The sequence below is a fragment of the Megachile rotundata genome, unplaced genomic scaffold (genome assembly GCF_050947335.1).
Source record: "Megachile rotundata isolate GNS110a unplaced genomic scaffold, iyMegRotu1 scaffold0908, whole genome shotgun sequence".
Classification (NCBI taxonomy): domain Eukaryota; kingdom Metazoa; phylum Arthropoda; class Insecta; order Hymenoptera; family Megachilidae; genus Megachile; species Megachile rotundata.
Genome location: NW_027474205.1, coordinates 60,001 through 65,000, shown reverse-complemented (window position 1 = coordinate 65,000; position 5,000 = coordinate 60,001). Strand labels below are relative to the sequence as shown.

General features: G+C 46.4%; 1 non-coding gene and 1 pseudogene across 1 annotated transcript; both read right to left on the bottom strand.

The window, feature by feature from the left end:
• The window catches only part of LOC143266480 (large subunit ribosomal RNA), a 5,320-nt pseudogene extending 4,133 nt beyond the window's left edge, over positions 1-1,187 (bottom strand).
• Positions 1,188-3,007: 1,820 nt separating this feature from the next.
• On the bottom strand, positions 3,008-3,162 carry LOC143266482 (5.8S ribosomal RNA). The gene has a single exon (XR_013041451.1). It is a non-coding gene; the product is annotated as a 5.8S ribosomal RNA (ribosomal RNA).
• Between the last annotated feature and the right edge of the window lie 1,838 nt (positions 3,163-5,000).

Genomic DNA, 5,000 nt, shown 5'->3' with positions numbered 1-5,000 from the left:
CGTCAGAATCGCTACGGACCTCCATCAGGGTTTCCCCTGACTTCGTCCTGACCAGGCATAGTTCACCATCTTTCGGGTCCCAACGTGTACGCTCTAGGTGCGCCTCTTCTCGCAATGAGAACGAGACGCCCCGGGAGTGCGAGGCCTAATCGTAACGAGGCCCATCCTCCCTTAGTCGACTTCACGGACGACTTTCACTTTCATTTCGCCTTTAGGTTTATCAAATCCCAATGACTCGCGTACATGTTAGACTCCTTGGTCCGTGTTTCAAGACGGGTCCCGAGAGTACCCAAAGCAATAGCGTCGCCGACCGGTAATTCAAAGTTTGGCCAGTCCAAGGACTCCGCCTGCCAACAGCCCGCCAGGCCCGGTTACGGCGCTAAGTCCGTACATCCGGTATCTAGACTGGAACGAGCTTGCGGCGGTCCTGGACGCAGTGCGTTCGAGAATTTTGCGGCCCGATACCGTCTGAGTACCGTCGCGCAGTCGGCCGGGCATCCAAGGGGCTGTCATCGTACGCTAAAAGCGACGGACAGTCTTCGCCTCGGGCCTTAGACCGACACGCAACGGGTCGCGACGTTCTACTAGGGGAGAAGTGCACGACTACATAGCCGGAACATTCGCCGCGGGTGGTGTGCCCACGCCGATGGGAAACCCGCCGTAACGGGACCATCCGGGGCACTATCGCACCAACACGGGAGCCAGCTTCGTTGACGATGAATCTCCCCATTCGATCTTTTGGGTTTCTCGGGTTTACCCCTGAACGGTTTCACGTACTCTTGAACTCTCTCTTCAAAGTTCTTTTCAACTTTCCCTCACGGTACTTGTTCGCTATCGGTCTCGTGGTCATATTTAGCCTTAGATGGAGTTTACCACCCACTTAGGGCTGCACTCTCAAGCAACCCGACTCTAAGGAGAGATCCACCCGAGACGCGTACCGGTCGCTACGGGCCTGGCACCCTCTATGGGTAAGTGGCCCCATTCAAGATGGACTTGGACGCGATTCGATGTCTCGGGATAAACGGATCCTCCTGAACACTACATTTCCCAGCGGCGTTAACCGCGGGATTCAGTGCTGGGCTCATTCCTGTTCGCTCGCCGCTACTAAGGAAATCCTTGTTAGTTTCTTTTCCTCCGCTTATTAATATGCTTAAATTCAGCGGGTAATCTCGCCTGCTCTGAGGTCGTCGAAATTTTATTATTTCTTTTCAAAGTTATACCACAAACTGTACGCTCTTTTCGGGGTTTCGACACGTAATACGAAAGGTATATTAATACCAACGACGCACAGGGATTATGTCGTTCGATTTTTTCCTTGTATCGTTCGATAACCAACTATTTTTCTCTTTTCGGATCAACACAATATCGTCGACTACTCGAAGGTACGTACGAGCCAAAATGAAAGCTCGGTGTCTCCTCTCTCTTTTGTTCGACAAAAGAAAAAAGGCACTTAAAACGCCGCATATTCGGGCAGGCGGGACAACGACAAAAAAAAAAAACGACGACGACGACGTCCGGTTGTTCTCGACTCGCGTCGGAGTATATATGTATATATTATAATCGGATATATCTTTTTATCTATCCAGGGCGCGTTAAAACAAACGACGAGGAGAGACTACGACAACGAGGAGATAAAGGTCGGACACCTTTTCTTCTTACCCTCGGCGCGCTCTCGCACACGATCGTTTCATGTTTCTTTTGTCCCCTAAAGGATACATATACCGTTACAACATATTTACGTTCGAATATACACTCGACGGTCGATAAACCGTAAAGACGCATCGTCCGATACGTTTTTTCTTTTGCTGTCGCGTTCCGACGCAAAATCCCAAGAAAAGGGCGAGAATGCCAGAGACAGCCATGTAAACCATCGGTGACTTATCATGGTCCAGAGAATAAAGGGTTAAAGGAAAAAAGAAATCCCATTTTTAACGTGCGTGGTACACCTTCGTCGTGTATATATCGTTCGATGAAACCACGAGCGCACAAAAGGAGGAACAAAAGCGTTTCGAGATCGATCTTCGGTGTAAATGTCATTGTTCATTTGCGTTCGACCGTTGTTCGATAAAAGAAATTTAACACACGAACAACAATGAAGGGAGACTCTCGCAAGACGATCACCAAATAAGCGTTTATCGTTCGATCGGTCCGGGTTTTTCAACGTCCGTCCGGCACAATTATGCACTTCGAGGACTGGACGACCGGAACCCGTATTGGGATCGCGCGGTCTTCCGCTTCTAATCAACGACAACGAAGCGATCTGCGCTTGTAAATGTTAAAAAAAACGTGGCGAAGCTACGATCTCGTAATAATTTAACCGTGAAAGAGCTTCCGTCGCACGTTTATTTTTAACTTTTCCCCTCGTTGTATAAACTTTCGCACCGTCGAAAAAAAAATTCGACAATCATTTCAGACAACGTCGGGAGCGCGGAGAAACGCCGTAAACACGCTCTACTCTCGGCTTGCTTCCTTCAATTGGTGTCTAACAATTCTCTCGCAGGGCGAAGAATCATTTTCTCTCTCGTCTAAATATCCTTCTGTAGTTAGGTGTTTTCGACTCGGGAGCGCTCTTTCACGGGCGGTCGTATATGGTCTCTTTTAGGGGTTTAACTAGAAACCACGACTCACGCAAGCCGAGATAAGCGCATTCCGCCGAGAAGATCCTAAAAACTAAGAATTGCGAGATATACGAAAATGTTCTTCTGTCGCCTGTGAAAAAAATGAACACTAGCAAAGAGAGGGCGAGACACGAACGTTCCATTTAACATTCTCCGCGTCAAACGCCGACGAAATGTCCAACCATCGCTCGTACGTTTTCGCCAATTTCGCAAGTTGTTCTCTCTCTCGCGTTCGACCATCGGATCCCGCTCCGAAACGTTCGACTTTTCGGCGTTTAACAGTTTCGTTTTATCTAGTCGAACGACGAGCGGTACCGAAAAAAATTTAACAATGAAGAGAAAACCTTTTGCTGCTAAAGGCAAACGCAAGCAGTCTTTAGTTATATAAACGACCCTCAGCCAGGCGTGGTCCAGGAATTGTATCCGTGGACCGCAATGTGCGTTCGAAATGTCGATGTTCATGTGTCCTGCAGTTCACACGTTGACGCGCAATTAGCTGCGTTCTTCATCGACCCACGAGCCAAGTGATCCACCGTTCAGGGTAATCGTATAAAAATTTTTGTTCATATTTAACAACTCAGCGTCTGAAAACCAGTATGTACGTGATTTATTTAACCTGGTTTATAAATTCGTTCGATTGTCCATAGAATACTAACTCCAATCCAAGCGCAAGATCGAGTATCGGTATTCGGACGTCGTCCCGTCATAGCTCTGTTCACAGATTTACCCGAGCTGATTGATGATTAAGACGACACGATAACGTCCATGGACGGGTAAAGGACCGTATAAAACTACAGAACCGCCGATGAAACAACGCTCTGTGACGCATTTCTCTTCGTGCGGCGAGTTTTCAGTCCGTTCCGGGTGGTAAAGTCATTCAAAAACCGTGGAAAATACGAAACGCGCTGTCGCGCGTAACACAGAGTCTCCTGCTCGCTGCTTACATATATTGGACGTCTTGGCGGTATCGCGAGATTCAATACGGACACTCCATGGCCGGCGTCAGATCGGTCTACCAACGAAGGAGACTACGCTATCGTTTTCGCTTCTCAGCCGGTCCGTAAAGCGATACGTTACCATATCGTCCGTCGTAAGCAGGCGGACTCTCGTGAAGTTGCGACTTCGTTCGTCGAAGCGGTTTCGTGGTTCGATTTCCATCGGTTACCCGGACACCCCCCGCGTGAAAGCCTCCGTGTCACACTCTAAATTTCGTTTCTCGTTTAACACGAAATAGAGAGAGGCTAAAAGGGGGTGTTCCCTTTGGTCCAAAGACAAAATTTATAGAGAGAAAGAAAATAAAATGAGAGTCTCTCACGAAGCGGGCGAAAAAAAAAAAACAAGAAATTTAACAATTTTTTTTCGCAAACCCATGCATTTCGTTACCAAACGTCCCAAAATATTTCTTTATATTCTCTCTCGTGTTTTCACACGGGGTCGAGAGAGTACGCAACACGAATCAAGAATAAAAATTATAGAAAGGAAAGTCCGATAAGAATATTTCGAGATTCTTATAACCTTCACCTCTTCCTTACTTCTCCGAAATCTCTCCGCTTTCCTGGCGCGTATCTATTTAACAATTTCGATTCTCTCCTCCTTTTAACTCAGACGTCGCAACGAACGGGTACACCATGCATACGATCCATTTTTTACATAACGAACCTTCTGCCGGTAAAATTCGCGACAGATTCATTTATGTATAGATATATTTTTATATGAGAATGTTCGGGATTTTCCTTCGTGTTCAAGTTGAACATTCTTGTTACGACGACTTTTTGTATTTATCGAAGGATCGTGCGGTACCCGTTAATAAGAAGTAAACGACGTCCCGGGAGAGTCGAAACCTTTCTTATACGCTACGGAAAGAAGAGCCGAGAAGATAGAGAGGAAACTCTCGATTTTCTTTCGTCGGTAAACTTTCGTTCTTTCTATTTACAGCGTTCGACATGAAACGGCGTTGCTCTCTCATTTTTTAAACTTTATTTAACGTTAGCGCTTGTTCGTACGAAACGCGTCGGCGGATACGAAATACGGACGGGAGTATCGACGATGAGAACCAAAGCGACCTCCTACACGTAACCGTAATATCTCTCCGCATCACGACTGCCGTAACGACGAATTGTCATTTAACATTTTTGGTATCTGTTTTTTCTTTCGTTTGTTTGCTACTACCTCCAAATATTTCTCTCCCTTTCTCTCTCAATCATCTATCGTGGCTCGTTTATACGCATTTTTGTTGTGTACGGCCAATATATTTATTATTTGTTTATTATACGCGAGGAGCTGCACTTTTCATCCTCATTTTTGCGTATCATGTGTTATAGTCATATATACTTTTGGCTGCTTTTCACAGTTTTTGCGTGTATTCATATCGAGAGTCATAGA